At 33.7% G+C, this 18,045-nt stretch overlaps 1 pseudogene; it reads right to left on the reverse strand.

The window, feature by feature from the left end:
* Positions 1–283: 283 nt before the first annotated feature.
* On the reverse strand, positions 284–12,987 carry LOC149563878 (putative pectinesterase 53; annotated as a pseudogene).
* Between the last annotated feature and the right edge of the window lie 5,058 nt (positions 12,988–18,045).

An 18,045-nucleotide genomic window follows, 5' to 3' on the forward strand; every position in this document is an offset into this window, starting at 1 on the left:
ACACAACTGTAGAATGAAACATTAATTGAAATTGAACCAGAATGGCCATATGTAGTACTATGAACATACTTTGAAAAAATCAAGAATACTTTGAAATATCTTTATTGCTCTGAAAATAAAATTCTACAAATTGTTTGGATACATGGAAAATTGCACACCAAAGAGCAATGGACAAAACAAATATATAGTACAAAAATGAATCTTTACAGTGCATTCTTTCTCAAAAATGATGAAGACAATTCCCCTTGGTGGAGAAGAATAAAAGAGAGTCTGGAATTCCACCCTAAAATCCAAGAATGGGGTATAACCAATATGAAGCATCGATGAAACTCCTATCAAGAAAGGGTCTCGTTGTAGGATTTAAAAATAGCAGCAATAGAATTTAAAAATAATAACAAGCAGAATAATGGAGGCTCTTTTTTTTCCACAGAGAAAAAAAAAATGATATATTATTCCAACCAACAATTGCTGTTCAGCCAATACATTTATTCAAATAAAAAAATTGTTAAAACTAATCCCTAACACATAGATCAAAATATAGATCTGGAGTTCTAACAGTGGTTTTAGCATTATTCCATGCCTTGCCAAAGAGAAAATTTAGGAATTTAAAAAGAAACTACTAACAAACTACAAAAGAATGCCAATAACTATGCAATCTAACAACTATGCATGAAAGTTTTAATTTTAATTCCTGTGAGCAGCGGTGGAACTGGAGTTTTCTTTTTAAGAATACTTTGATCGCAACATTAGATCTTCTACATACTCCCCCTTGATGCTGAGAGGACTAACAATTCGATCTCTAAGTGCCAAAAACTGATATTTTGCAACTACCTTTGTGAAGATGTCTACGATTTGCTCCTTTGTGCCGATGTATTTCAACTCAATCGCTTTATTTTGTACCAAATCTCTAATAAAATGTTGTTTAAGATCAAAGTGTTTGGTCTTGCTGTAATGAACCAGATTCTTGGCTAATTTAATGGCACTTATGTTGTCACAAAAAATCATAGTAGGTTGAACCTATATCTCTCCAATTTCTTCAAAAAGCTATCTAAGCCATAAAGCTTGTGTGCCAGTTAAAGTGACCGCAACATATTTCGCTTCTGTAGAAGAGAGAGCAACCATACTTTGCTTTTTTGAACTCCATGTAATTAAATCGGAACCCAAAGAAAAACAATTACCAGATCTAGATTTTTGGTCATCCAAACAACCTCCCCACTCTAAATCACTAAAGCCAACCAGCTCAAACTTATTAGAAGAATAGTGAATGCCAAAATCTACTGTGCTTTTAACATACCTCAAAATTCTCTTGGCTGCCTTCATATGTTTCTCTGATGGATTTTTCATATATCTTGAAACCAATGAAACTGAATAAGCAATATCAGGCCTTGTGTGAGTTAAAAACATCAAACTCCCCACAATGCTCCTGTATGATGTCTCATCAACAATTTCAGCACCATCATCTCTACATAATGCAACTCCATGAGCAATTGGAGTGGAAAGAGGTTTACAATCAGCCATATCAAATTTCTTCAACATATCTTTCCACCTTGATAAACCTCCGTGCCAAGAAAGTACTTCATGAGACCTAAATCTTTCATCTCAAACTCATTCATCATAGCAACTTTAAATTCATCTTTCATCTTTGAACTACTACACATATATAACAAATTATCAACATACAAACTTACAATGAGAATATCATTACCTTCTTGTTTGTAGTAAAGGGTAGGTTCGCTCTTACTTCTTTGAAAGCCATTCTGCTGAAAATATCCATCAATTCTTGCATACCATGCACATGGTGCTTGCTTGAGGCCATACAAAGCCTTCTTCAACTTGTAGACATAATCTTCTTTGCCTTGAATCTCAAAACCTTGTGGCTGTCCCACATATACCTCTTCTTCTAAGTACCCATTCAAGAAGGCACTTTTCACATCCATGTGATGAATACTCCATTTCTTTTGAGCTGCAAGAGAGATTAACATCCTAATAGTTTCTTGTCTTGCTACTGGTGCAAAATTTTCTTCATAATCAATGTCATACCTTTGAGTGAAACCTTTGGCTACCAATCTTGCCTTGTGTCTTTCAACACTCCCATCACTATTATAGTTGGTCGTATAGACCCATTTTGTGCCAATCTTTTTCTTCTCATGTGGAAGATCTACAAGCTCCCATGTCTCATTCCTATGAATGGAATCCATCTCTTCATTCATTTCTTCCATCCAAACCTCATTAGCACATGCATCTTCAAAACATGATGGCTCAAAATCAGCTTTAGCAAGTAATGCAAAATTTACTGTCTCACTTATTGGATCTTCTTCATGTGCTTGATTTTGACATCTCTCATAGATATCACTCAATCTTCTTACCTTTTTTGGAGGACTTGAGGATGGACTTGCTCTTGGGATTGGTGAGGGATTTCTTGGTGGGCTTGGTGATCTTGAAATAGAACCATTAGCTGGCTGCTCATTATCATTATCAGCAATATCATCATCATCCAAAATTGATTTTGGCTTTTCAACATGTTGTTTTTGATGACCATAAACTCCCCCTTCATCAAAAATCATATCTCTTGAAACAACAATCTTATTAGTAATAGGATTGAATAATCTATAAGCTTTGCTTTCCTCACTATAGCCCACAAAAATACATGATTCACTTTTAGCATCTAGCTTTTGCCTATTTTGATCAGGGATGTGAACATAAGCCAAACAACCAAAAACTTTAAAATGATTTATGTTAGGCTTTTTCTCATACCATGCTTCATATGGAGTCATCTTGTGTAGGGCACTTGTAGGACTCCTGTTGAGAAAATATACGGCTGTAGCAACTGAATCAGCCCAATAAGAATTACTCAAATCCTTAGTTTGTAACATGCTCCTGGCCATTTCTACCACAGTACGGTTCTTCCTTTAACCTACTCCATTCTATTGGGGTGTGTATGCAGTTGTGAGTTGTCTTTTGATGCGATTCATCTCACAAAAATTCTGAAAAGCATTTGAGCAAAACTCTCCTCCTCGATCTATTCTCAAACATGTGATTGTGTTCCCTTTCTCATTCTCTACACGAGCTTTAAACCTCTTGAATGTATCAAAGGCTTCATCCTTAGTCTTCAAAAAATATACCCAACACATGCATGAGTAATCATCAATAAAAGTAATGAAATATGATGACTTACCCAAGCTTTGTGTTTGAATTGGACCACAAATATCTGAATGAATAAGCTGAAGTGGGTATTGAGCCCTCCATGCAATGCCTTTTGGAAATGATTCCCTTGAATGTTTCCCTTTTGCACACCCTTCACAAATCTGTTTATGCTCTTCAACCTTAGGCAATCCAAGAACTAATGCATTTGATGTTAGATTCTTCAAACTATTGAAATTCAAATGGCCATACCTGAGATGCCACAACCAACTTTTATCCTCATAAGCCATATTGACAAGCTGATTATCATTTTGACCAAACTTCAAAGGAAACATCCTATTCTTTGTCATAGGAACAACTGTAATCACTTTTTTTTTTTTATTCTTATCATAGATAGTAGAGTGCATGTTCTCAAATACCACTCTATAATTCTTCTCACATAGCTGCCCAACACTCAATAAATTATGCTTCAATTTGGGAGTATAATAAATATCTTGAACACTTTTCATACCTTCCTTTGTCTGAACATCCATGGGTCCTTTAGCCGCAACATCTAGAGTATTGTTATTACCAAGGGTAATATTGGATCTGTAACTATCATCAAGCTTTGAAAATATTTCTCTATTACCAGACATATGGTTAGAGCATCCAGAATCTAAATACCAAACATCATTCACATTACTTTCACCTTTCCCATAACACAAAAATAAATTACCCGAGAAAGGATCCTCATCGTGTTGGGCATAATTTGCATTATTGTTACCCGATTTTAGTCTACACTCTCTCTCAAAATGTCCATACTTATTGCAATGATAGCATTGAATGTTCCTTTTATCAAATCTACCTCTACCTCTTCCTCCTTGATCACCTCCTCTTCCTCTAGATCCTCTTGAAAAAATTTGATTTTGGCCCCTTCCCGAGCCTTTGTTGTTGTTACTACTACTGCTAGCACCATTGTTCTTTGAAATTTGCAATTGGGAAGCAAAAGCCTTTTCATTAACACTAGTAGATGTGTCCCTTATTCTATCCTCATGTGATATAAGAGATCCAACCAATTCATCATACTCCATGGTAGCTAAATTATTGCTTTCTTCTATGGCAATTACTACAATATTCCATCTTGGGGTTAGAGATCTCAATACCTTTTGTATTATTTGCTCTTGAGCAATAGATTCACCCAAAGTGGCCATTTTATTAGTCACATCTTTCACTCTCACACAGAAATCTCCCACTCTCTGTCTCCTTCATCTTCAAGTTCTCATATTCTCTTTTCAAGGATTGTAGCTTCACAACCTTGATCTGTTCATGGCCATGGTAACCATCTTTTAGAGTCTTCTAGGCCTCTTTTGTTGTCTATGCATCAGCAATTCGAGGAAACAAGCTCTTATCAAGAGCCATCTGAATGTGAAACAATGCCATTGCATTCTTCTTCTCAGCTTCTTTCTTCAATCTCTTGTCATTAGGTTGGAGATTATTCCAATCTGCAGGCTCTTCATATCCGGATTCAACGATCTCCCAAAAATCTTTCCCAATCAAAAAAGTCTTCATCTTGATTGACCAATATTGGTAATCAACTCCATCAAACTCTGGGATTTGCAAATTGTTTTTCATGCTCTTATCTTCCAAATAGCTTCAGCTCTAATACCAAATGTAGGATTTAAAAACAACAGTAATAGAATTTTAAAATAATAACAAGCAGAATAAGGGAGGCTCTGTTTTTTCATAGAGAACAAAAAAAAAATGATATATTATTCCAACCAACAATTGCTGTTCAGCCAATACATTTATTCAAATAAGAAAATTGTTAAAACTAATCCCTAACACATAGATCAAAATATAGATCTGGAGTTCTAACAGTGGTTTTAGCATTATTCCATGCCTTGCTAAAGAGCAAATTTAGGAATTTAAAAAGAAACTACTAACAAACTACAAAAGAATGCCGATAACTATGCAATCTAACAACTATGCATGAAAGTTTTAATTTTAATTCCTGTGAACAGCGGTGGAACTGGAGTTTTCTTTTTAAGAATACTTTGATCACAACATCAGATCTTCTACACTCGCTTCATCATGTGTCAATTGCTTGGTCCATCCTGATTTCATTGCAGTCGTTGCTCCACTGCCTTTGCATTCATACGTTCCACAGAACGCAGTCCTAACAATAGTAGAAATAAAATTTGTTAATTCCCAGAAATGATCACAATTTAACTGAAAACTATAGAAAAGCTTAAAGTTTCTGCAATAAATAAATCACCACAAGTTTTAGTATTCTAGCATTGATGATTATCTATAAATCACAAAAGTATCACCAAGAAGAAAAATCATTGTTGATGACCTATAATCAAAAAAAGTACCAACAAGAAGAATGTTACAAAGCCTTCTGCAATCGGGATGATCAAAATCATCGAAGCCTCGTAGCTCAACATCCAAGTTAGATTTAATATAAAAGACACGAGAGAAATCGCCCCACACTCAGTCTAGAAAAGGATGCCCGTTTCCAGTCAAATTGCATCTCACAAATGCAAATCCAGTTGTCTCGTTCGCTTCCTCCCTCTTTTGTGCAACCACAACACCCCCTCTTCTAATGGCATGCAAATGACAATTCTGCAGTATCAACAAGAGAAAAGAAAGCTAGGTAAATCTTGAGTAGAACAATTAACAGGCTTATAATACACTTAAAATAATCTTGGTTAAATGTTACAATGTTTCAAACCAAGTAAAACCATCCCATTCTTGGATTTTACCTCATAAAGAGACCTCACATTGCCAAAGATGAAGTCTACATCACCCAATATGATGTAATTCCAGAAATAATGGGTGCCTTGGTGGTCATAGAGAGTATCTTGGTGACCGAAGAACCCACAATTGAGAAATATGGTCCTCTCTCCAGTTGCCCTCAGTGCCGCAGCTTGTCTGTATCTAGTTTGCTCCAGAAACATTGTTGTGTTTTGCATTAAAAGAATAAACCAAACAAAATATAAGCCATGCCCACATTCATGACTCAAATATAAGCCATACCCACATTCAAATATCAAATACTAGCCATACCCACATTCACAATACATTGAAGGAATAGTTACTTTCTCCCTAATCAAGAATCATGAAAAACATTAGAATCGCAAACATGAAAAAATAAAGAATCACAAACCCTTGAGATTTCCCATGACTTACCATTAAAGACCAGCTCAGATAGAGATCAAAACCCTACGAGCATTGTTCTCCAGAACAAAGTCGACGGCATCTTGAACTCTTCGAAAATCTCAATCACCATTCTTGACAATGGTCAAGATCGTGTTGGAAAACTTAATGCAGTGTTGAAGTTTGCCCCTTGAGCCAAATGCTCAACTACCACCCTGACGTCCATAACAGACAGAAAAGTTAATACAGGTAGGTGACGTTTTCAAATTCTGAAAAGAGGGGGAAAATGAAATGTGACAAAAGGAATGTTTTATTCATTCATTCAGAGAGTTTTGTAGATCAAGCATATCAGAGAGAAGTTGCAGAGCTGAGAAGAGAAGGAAGAAGGAAAAAAGTTTGTGCTTGCAGTTGCACGTGCTTCCCCTGTTCACTCAGTAAGTTTGTTGTTGTTTGGATTTGTCCTATTGAAGCAGTGATTGCTCCAGGCATCATTGTATGCAGCCGTTAGAGTTGCAAGTTTAAAATTTTATTGAAGTTTGAAGTATTATCAATTTAGGGTTATTTTAGGGTTTTCTGGTTGAAGTCGAATGCTCCCAGATTTTGTAATAGTTTAATGAAAGATTGAATAGAAAGCAAACAAGCATACTTGAATCTATTGATCTTCCCTTGTATGTTGCATTTGAGAAATTTGTTTAAAAATTTAAAGATTTGGCTCTCTGGTTTTAATGGTGAATGCATTCATGTTGGAATTTTCTAAGTTATAAACTTTAGTTGGAGCCGAGCTCACTCGGCTTCATTGTGGCCGAGCATTGCCTTTGTGTGCCGAGCTTACTCGGCTTCCTTGCGCCGACCTAACTCGGCACCTATATTCTTCCTGTCACTTGGCACCTATATTCTTCCTATCACTTGGCACGTTCAGGTGCCGACCAAAACTGGCACTCGACACCTTCAAGTGCCGAGCAGTTTTCTTATGTGTGGAGTATAAATTTTTAAGTTTAAGATTGTGAGTTGTTGAAAATTACATTAATATTTCTCACAAATTGTCCATGGATGTTCAGTATTAACTCCTCCACCGTCCCCATCAATATTTGTGGTTGTAATGCTTCTTCTTCTATGAATGAATTCAAGCCACTGCTGGTATCTCCCTGCAATATGACTCGATTTTCTCGTACTAAAAATCCAATCAAAAGAAAGAAGAAGAGTAGCGTGACACAGATTTTATTCATCCTCAGCCGCTTGATGGAGGAGAAGAAAAGTAACTTTTCGGCTGGTTTTATGAGAGTAGGTGGACTTTGAATCTTTGAATTCGGTTATGATTTGAGTACATTCAAACTGTTTGATTCACAAAGATTTCGAGTATACTCAACTAATATTTTGACTCACAAAGATTCCATATGCATTAACCTAAACAATTGATGGCTGATTTATCTATATCGGACCAGCTTTGTCATTTTCTTCATTTCGTTAGACATCCAAATTGAAAAAGACAAGTACTGTTAGGGCTTCCAGTGCGTAATATGTTGTAGATGGAAGTTTTATTGGGTCATAGAGATGAATCTATGGCTTCATTTTTTTTAAATTTATGTCAGGTTATGTCCAATTTTCTGATTTGATAAACCTCCTTGATAGAGGAGCGTTTGGTTAATAGTTGTAGTCGAGCCTCACAATTTTAAAATGTTGGTCTAAATCCCTATGCTGAGATCTCTTATATCAATTGGATCTGTATTCAAGAACATTGTGTGTCCTAATATTCAATTACAAAAATAGGCATTCCACACATGTTATTTTTATTTTTGCACTACATGCATATTTGTGTTATTAATGTATGCATGACCGTTGGGATGTAAACTTGCATTTGTTAGGGGATATAGACATTGGGATTAGAACTCGGAGTGCCTATTATTTTAAAGCAATGAACTAGTGAAGGGTTGTCTCGATCTCTTCTATGGTTGTCTACATATAATTACATCTTTGATTTGGAAAAAAATATTGAAGCAATGTAACTCTATGAGAGGATGAAATAAAGAGAACTTTCATTAAAATAAAGAAAACTTTCACTAAAATAAAGAAAACTTTAATCTATATATGAATATAGAGTATTTTTTTTTGTATATTTATTTATGAATATAAATATTATAAATAAGGATATTCTTTTATTTCATAGATTCTTTTTTCCTTGTTCATTTATAAGAAGTGTTTATATTGATAATAGAGAGTTTTGTAGTTCATTTAAAATTGATATGATGAATTTAAAGTATTTTCAATAGTTAGTTGAATATATTTATAACTTGTTTATGCATATTTACATTTATATTATACGAGATTATATATTTTTAAAATAATTTTATTATCAAGCACTCATCAACCAAGTACAAAAGTATGCATCAGCTAGTTATATTTTATTCAACTTGTAAATTTGTATTCAATTGAATTAAAGAGACCAACTACTACTTTTCAAAAAATGGATTACAATTATATATTAGGAAATCTAGTGATTTATTGGTATAAAGGTTTTAAGGAAGAGATACGAGTTGATAATTGAGGGCTCTAGAGTAATTATCATATATGATATTGATGTGAATGTTTAGTAAGTTAATTTTTTAATAAGATAAGTAGATATGATTAGTGTTGAATAGGATGAGTAACTGAGAGTGGGTGAATCAGTTATTCTAAAAGTCTTTTAAAAACTTTGCTAATCTTGTATACTCATAAACCATTAAAATAATAAAGAATACTAAAATCATGTGAAAGAATGTAAATACTAAAGTTACCACAAAATTTTAGATAAGAAAATAATCTAAACTTCCATATAAGTATGAATCATAGTCATATTCAGTAAACTACCAAGACTATTCAACATAAAAAGAATCATTTCCTAGATAAGATAATTACAATAAGTAAACTTAAATTTTTGAATAATATTAAATTCTATCAAGGGTAAAATAAATAGAATTTGACCATAGTATTGAATGTCCATGTTTAGTCCTTTACAATACAAGCGATTATAACTATGTGCCAGATTCCAACCAATACATTGTGCATCATACGCTAGGAATATGTAAGATACATCAAGTACAAAAAGAAAATTATTGCAATGAATAACTAGATATCAATATGTCATTGAACTATCTATCATTCATCTGCATGCTCTAGTCTCCTAAGCCATCAAACATCTATCTATTTGCAAATATCAAGATAGGAGTGTGGTCCATGTATTTTTTTTGCCCAACCTCAAAGTGATTAGCTCTCATGAGAATCATCCTAATATGAGAACACACCCACCCTACATAATGAATTTAGTGCTAGCTATGAACCTATCTCCTTTCCTCATAAGTTTAAATAGAACTAACAAAGATATGGATGAAAAAAAGTACAAATTTAATATTTAAAAAAATAAAATAAACATGTGTTTCCAAAACTTAGGCCCAAGCATTACAATATTAGACTTTTACTAGCACATAGATGAAAGAGAAAATGCCTACCCTTCTTTGTTACCCATATTCATCATCCTTTTCCAAAGATATCTTTCACATGACAAGTTTAGATAAGGAAGATACAACATATATTCATTTATCCAAAAATAATTCAATCAAAAGATATCATGTTTCAACCATGATTCACATAATAACTTTTTATTTCTAAGAATAAGACAAAAATTATAATAACACTATTATTAAATAAATAAAATATTTCTTTCTAAAATTTCCACTTTACCTAAAATTTGAAAAAATAGTATTTTGATAAGTCTAAAAACAACAAATTTAAATTTCCTTTTTATTTTGGTTCCTCAATGATCAACCAGGGAAGGCGCATGGCAATATGTTGAGTAGGCATCACAAATTGACAAGATTTTTTGTTTCTAGAATGAGTAATATTCCTTGGTTAGAATGGAATGAGAGAGACACATAAGAGACATGGGCAACATAGATTTGAGGAACCTTGTTTAATTGATGGCCATTTAACTATTGTAATCAAGCAACTTTTCAAGATAGAGCAAGGTTTGTAAAACCACAAATCAAAAGTCAAGGAGACATGGGGGATAAATTGGGATTCAAGTGAAATGGAAGAGGTTGGGAGAAGTTTCATGAGGTAGTTTAGTTCATGAATGGTGCTCACCAGACGCACAAAGATGTTAGCTTTAAGGAGATTAAACACAAGTTTTGGAGGCCAAAAATATAAGAACTAACATTTATAGATCGACTAGAAGAGAAGAATAACTTGCATAATATGGTAAGTGTCTCCTTTATTTTGATCAATAAAAATAACTAGGAAGGATATATATCCTTTCTAAAGAGAAGGCCCTAATTATGAAATTGATAGCACTATGGCCCTTTATCATGAACATTAGAGGTTGATGTGATGTGCATTAGGGTAAAGAGGTTGTGTTAAAATCCCCAATGAATGGATTGAAAACATGATAATGAATGAATTCTAAATGGAGGATCTCATGTGATTGATGACAAAAGGGGTTATCTCAGAAACTAGTCACCAAATTTTATCCCAATGAAAGAGAAAGTTAAAGATGTTCCAATTTGTGTTCAATTCCATAACCTTCAATACAAATATTAGGATGAGGAACTTTGAAGACAATACATGAAAATTTTGGCTCCTCCATCTTGATAGAGGAAATGGTAGATTTGAGTGATTTCTTGATATATCTAATAATTTTCGTAAAGGTGCAAGAATTACATATCACCCTTAAATATATGGTCATGGGATCTTCAAAATGAAAATGGTGACAACCTTAAGCAAGGGTCAAGAAGGAGAAAGATAAAGGTCTAGAGAGGTCATTATACCACTTGTTAAGATTATAGATGTGAGTCATATAAGTACAATAAGAAACTCATTCAAGAATATATCTATAGATGAGGCTAGTTTTGGAAATCAATGGGAGTCTCCCCATTTCGGATGCTTGGACTAGGAAAAGGAATAAAAGATAGCTATAGATGAGTCTTTAATGAATGAATAGGGTGGTAACCTACAGGAAGATGTAGCATACACCTTACTGCAAGTGGTTGAAGAGAATCCAACATCTTTGTATATAGATGTGCACCTTGAAGTGATCACATAGGATGTTGGGATGAGCAAAAATGCTAAGGTAATGGTTCTTGAGAAAATAGAAATCCTTGAACAAGATATAACTCAAAATAATATTGAGGATAGGGAATAGGTAAGTATAAAACAAATTCCGTCATCCTTGATTCCTTTCAATTTGATTAAATCAATCCTCTAACACAAAAAATTCAAGACAATAGATATTGTAAGCCTACAAATGAGGTAGAATTTCATGATCAAAATGAAATTGTTTGGGAGGTTAAAAATGTTCATCCTTTCAAAAATAAAATATCTCCCCTATTTAGAACCTAGATAGCTTTGTTGAAGATTTCAAAGATATTGAGGGTAATATCATTGACTTAGAGTTAGATGTTGACTCCATATAGGATGGTGATCAAGGTCTTTTGGAGTTCTATGATCAGACTCCCATTTTGGAGAGTAGATTGATAAATTCTACACCCTATATGATCTAAAAATCACACATTAGAGAGAAAAATAAATGAGGTACTCAAACTACTAGAATGAAGTTAGAAATGGCTAGTAGTGAGCTAGACAAGAGAAAATAACTGATATTGAGAAGGGGATACAACTTTCTTGACATCAATGAAGGTCCTTTCCTAGAAATGGGCCTATACTTTCCCCACAACTCAAGATATATTTATTATTGCTTTGTATTTGTAGATAGAGCCCAAAGAAGAGAAAATAATTCCTTTTTCTTTATAAATTCTTGTGTGCTTTATCTAAACCTTGGGAAGTTCATGTCACTAAGTAGAACTAATGATGTGTTTTGATTCTGTCATTTGAAAATTAAAGTTTTCTTTATATTAACCTTTATGTTTAATATGAAGATTATGTTAGAAGGATATTATATTTATTTCTTTATAATATTCTTTTTAATAAAGCAACGATTATGTTTGAAAGTTATATTATTTTATTGTAAAATTTCTTTTGAATGTTCAATGTAAGAAAAAAATCATATTAGACAAAAGTTTTAATGAAATTATCAATATTATTTACTTAAATATTTTTTTAATAACTCAATTGAAATAGATAAGAAGTTGACTATACAACTACTTAATATTAATAGCATTGCATCTTCAATTAAGAAGAGGGGAACACTTTAAATTTCTCTGGAGACGAACAGACTTGATTCTCTGCTGCCTTCTCAAATGAACCGCCTTTCTTCCTTCTAGGTGTCTGATATAGAAATTCCAAATTTCAATAAAAAGCATCTGCTGGGCTGTATCCAAAAATATGTTAGCGGAATGGAGCAAGACTCCCCTTTCACTTGCTATCAGAAGATCTCTAGTTTGATCGGAGACATGGTCACTGCGGTGTTCAGTTGCTGCTACACTCATCCAGCCAGACGGGGTCGACCAGATTTTCTGGACAAATACAGCGCAAAGGATCAAGTTTAAAGAGTTCAAGGGCCCAGGTAACATCAGGTTTTCTCGGAACTACGACACCCTCTATCTTCCTCAGATAACGATTTCGGACACGTACACTCATCCAGCTAGACGTGGTCGACGAGATTTTCTGCAGAAATACAGTGCGAAGGAATTGGGCCCAGGTAACATCAAATTTTCCATGAACTACGATACGCTCTATCTTCCTCAGATAACGATTTCGGACACCTACACTGAAGTCTTGCATTGTTTTGTCTACTGATTAGTCTGGTATGTAACAAAGGAAAAGAGGAATACCGTTGTTCACTTTCGCTCATACATATTTTGCATCGTAAAGTGTATATTTAGCAAATATTTGTATTAATTAAGAACATCAGTTTGCTGCAGTTAAGTTTTTCTTCAATCAATGTGTAAGATCACACTCTGTGATAGTCAATATTTCCACTCTTCAAGATTTAGATTCAAGCTATAGATTTAAATATTAAAAAAACAGGAAAATTCTAATATTACGATTTAATGGATAATGGCTGAAGTCTCTCGTGAATGACTCACATATCCTTGTGGTATATGCTATTGTCTAAAAATATGCTAGTGTTTTATATCAACAATTAATCTAAATTATAGATATATCAAATTTATCAAATTTTTATTAATAAATATTAAAAATGATTAAAAGATTAATAATTTAATAAAAGTAAATATGTTGATTTAATTAAGAATTATCAAATTAAAAGTTCACAATGATATGCAAGAATGAATTGATGATAAGTACAGTACCCACAATCTACATATAAACTTTCAAAAGATTCGAAGTTCAACCTATAAAATGTAATGATATAAATAATTCATAATTCTCTATAATAAGTTCACTACATTTAATTTATGCAAGATTTAATGAAACATAAGTTAGAACTTCATAAGCTAGATTAAAAAAAAGATTCAATTGTTTGTGAGCTAGATTAAAAAAATTCCTCCAACTTTTTTATAATTCACATTTGAATTTACTTGTAACCCTATAAATTACCTAAAACTTTCTTCTAATTAGAACTCTATATTTGGAAAAAATGTTGATAAATCATAAAGATTTACATTCAACTATAGAATGACTCTTAAACAAAAAAGATTTACATTCAACTATAGACTAACTCTTCAACTATAGATAATAACTACCTCCAAAATTCATAATTTAGGAGAGGTTAATTAACCTCACTAAAAATAAACTATACAAGGAAAACTCTAAAAACATAACTTAAGCTAGAATTACTAAGAATGCACATACATCTAATCACTAGTCTTCTAGCTATGAACTCTATCTATCCAGACATGATTGACTTATCCCAGAAAGAACTATAAGCATCGAGGATGATCACCATTGAATCATAATTAGGAGTGAACACATTTTCCATCCTGAGTTTGGTTGTAAAGTATTTATCCTGGATCCCTTCTAACTCTTGTTGATAGGCTGAAATGTTGCAATCTTCCAAAGTGACTAAGACTAGACTGAGCTTCATCATAGTTTCAACATCTGACACTCAATTCTCTATTTCAAAATAAATTTTGATACTAAAGGAATAAAAAAGAATTGGCAATCAATATGTTGAGGATCATTTACTATTGCTCTACCTATGATAATAGAGACTAGTTCATCAACAACTTTCATTTTCAACTATTCACATAAAGTTGGACCATCTTTTAAAATTTAGCAATCCCTTTGCTGATATTTATCATTTTCCAGTTAATACTTTTACCCTAGATATGTGTTTGATTCTCACTTGGATCAATAATAATCTTCTCAAGAATCAAGGTACTTACATCTAACTTGGACATTTCTTGTAGTTCATCAACTACATTTTGCTAGGTAACTTTCTACTCCTTGCTACTTTATAGCTCTTTAGACATTTCTTGTATCTGTTCAATGGATTTTTCATATATTTTATTTAGCCCAGTTATGAGTTTCAAAGCATTTTCTTTCATTCTATTTATCCAAGCTTTGATCATCATACTATGTGACTTGTATTTGTTTACTTTCTCAACAATGGCATGATCAAGGATGCCATCAGGGCCTACTAAGGCTTATGAAGTAACTATTGCCTTCACATTAGAAGAATTGCTAATTGAATTGATGTAAGACACCAACATCTAAACCTACTCCTTGATTTGATCCTTTGATATTTTCTCCTTCTTTTCTCTTTGTAACATTTGGGTAGCAAACAATTCAAAAATTTGAAAATCTCCTTCTGCACTAGATGGATAAAGATCAACCCCGTTCAGAGTGAAATCTAACTCCGAAGCCTCATCAACATTCTTCTCTATTATGGGCCTTGCTATTTCTACATATAGATTACTTAAAGTTTTATCAACAACCAACCTAGATATCACTTTGATTTTTTTCACTTTATGAGGCTTCTAAAGAAAACTAGAGACTGCATCAAATGGAGGCAAGATCATCTGAACAACTTTCTTCTTCTTTTGGAGATTGGTTTACAACCATAATGTGTAGTAGCTTCAAGAAAAAATTTCGTGTTCCCTATTGTATTTTTAGTGATCATCATCAAATCTTTTGAATTAGATAATTGATTATCTATCTTTGTGATGTCTATTAATGATATCTCAAGAGGAGAGAGACTCAAAGGAGAAATTACTATGTCATGTGAGGATGTAATTAGAATGTGTTGTTCAACAGTTTGACGGATTCTTTAAACCTTCTCATTGGAGTTATTTCCTTCTTGATTCACCCTATTAGATTTCCCCTTTAGTTTTTTCATCCTTTTAACTATAAACTTAGCCAACTAATTTAGATCTTCATCTTCATCTAAATCACTCATATCTAATTGTTACAATTTCTCACTAGAAGTCACCTCCAGTGCCATTTGAGATGATTCACCTTGATTAATTTCCTCCCTTTACTTTAAAGTCCATCAATCACCTTTTTCACTCTGATTCTACTTACCCATTCCCTAGTTCTTTTAAGGACATAAGTAATTCTTTTCTTCAGCTTTTTAACTCCTAAACTAACCAATCAATAGGGGGAAGATCTAGTGATTCAATTTTCTCATAGTAGAAGGGATCAACCAATGAACCTTCATCATGATTTATACCTTCACATCGATATCCACCTTGAAGTCTATCACTTGTCTTATAGTAAGCTGCATCCAATCCCTCTTCCTGACTTTGAAACCACTTTCAATCTTCCCAAAAATCTTCTAGAGCCAGAAAGTGACCAAGGCCAGGAGTTAGCTTTAACTCATTGATTGCACAACCTCTATTGTCATAAGGGAAGCACATGGTGTAAGGATGTAGATTAATTTGGGTGATGGATCTCTCTATGTTCCTCACATTTGATGCAGTATCATAGTTGTAATGTCCAATGTTGGTAGGGAAAGGTATTTCACCTATCCTCATGTACTTGCAAAGCTTATTAAGTTGACTTATTTGTTTGCACATTTCTATCAAGAGAAGTTTATCATTGACAAATCTAGGTAGCATAAGGGGATACCCATCATAGGTGACTAAATTGATATAAGTGAACTTCAAGAGCTGTATGAAGACACTTACATACTTTTGTATTACCCTTGCCACTGCTAGTGAAATCCTAAGTCCCATGTTTCCCTGAAGTTCTCTTATAGTCAACATTGTGAATGCATCATTCACTCTCTTGAAATGGTGCAAGCTATTGTCATATTGTATCTAAGGAAGATGGTTGTAAATAATAGCCACATCATCGTACATACCTTGCTGGTTAAGCCCAAGCCAAGTTTTGGTGATTGCATTAGCATAGAAGAGGTAAGAATTCATGTAGAAATAATCATTTGCTTGGAGTTCTATGAGTTGCCTATGTAGTGAATCACTGATAATTTCAATGCAACCAATGTGTTGCTTCTTTTCATAGACCATGTTAATAAATAGGAACATTTAACCTTCAAACTTGTGTGAGTCCTGAAGTCCTATTATCCTACTCAATAGAGTTACCTTATTTGCCACATCTTCCTTTAACGATGATTTGTGGATGGACTTGGCTAGTTGAGATTTTCCTTTCCTTAGTTTGGAGAGCCATGACCTAGCAATGGTGTTTAAACACTGAGATTGATTTGTTGCATAATACTCCTTCATGGTTCTTAAATCCATGTTGGCATATTACGCTCTGATAGGAAATCAAAAAGCAATGATGATAGAAATAGGATCCAGATGAAGAATCACTTTATTATTTGATGTAATGACTTTCCTAGCATTTGGATAATAGGCTTTCATGCATTCCAACACTAGATCAGGACACTATGGTGAGATGGAATGCCCTCTTGCTCGAGCTATGTTGCTTTCTAATAATTTTCCATCTAAAGGGGTCCTATCCTCACTCTCAAGAGATGACCAAAAATACTATAGGAAAACACTTCATAAGGTGGTATCACCAATGTCAGAAGTGTACTTTTCAAAATGGGAGCATAAACGAGCCTTTGATATTTATATTTCATGATTCAGCTGCTGATCTTTCCCTTTATTACACTAAATGCTTTCAAGTCCAACAATTATTTCTCTCAAGAATGATATCCAACATCAAAATATTTCAATGCACAATCAATGCAAAGAGATCTCAAAGATTTGGTTATGAACAACATGTGAGAAATAAATCACAACTCTAAAAAATTCACTTGGCACATGAAGGTGTCGAGTGCCAGTTTGCTCGACACCTTAAGGAGCCAAGTGGCAGGTTGCTTGGCATGTGAAGGTGTTGAGTGACAGGTAGTAGGTGCCGAGTTAGCTTGGCACAAGAAGAAGTCGAGTAAGCTTGGCACACGAAGAAGTTGAGTAAGCTCAGCACACAAAGGGAAATGCTCGGCAACAATGGATACCGAGTGAGCTCAACTCAAATTGGAAGATAAGTATAACTTAGAAGAATTTCAACGTGAATGCTTTCACCATTAAAACCAGAGAGCCAAAGCTTGAAGCCTATAAACAAACTTCTCAAATGCAATGAATAGAAGAAGAGACATGCATTCAAGTATGCATGCTTGCTTTCTATTCAACTTTAATTAAACCATTACAAAATCTAGGAGCATTCGACTTCAACCAAAAAACCCTAAAACTTTAAACAACTTCAATATTTAAAACTTGTAGCTCTAATGGTTGCATACAATGGTGCCTTGAGAAATCACTGCTTCAATAGGAAAATCCCAACAAAAAAAAACTTACAGAGTGAATAGGGGATACATGTGCAACTGGAGAAATTGGATCTACTGATCACTTTCCTCTTCTTCCTTCTCTACTCTACTTTGCTCTGCTGAACTTTGAACTGACTCTCTTCTTTGTT

The sequence above is a fragment of the Cupressus sempervirens genome, chromosome 4 (assembly GCF_028749045.1).
Source record: "Cupressus sempervirens isolate cs-2001-9-10 chromosome 4, ASM2874904v1, whole genome shotgun sequence".
Lineage (NCBI taxonomy): Eukaryota > Viridiplantae > Streptophyta > Pinopsida > Cupressales > Cupressaceae > Cupressus > Cupressus sempervirens.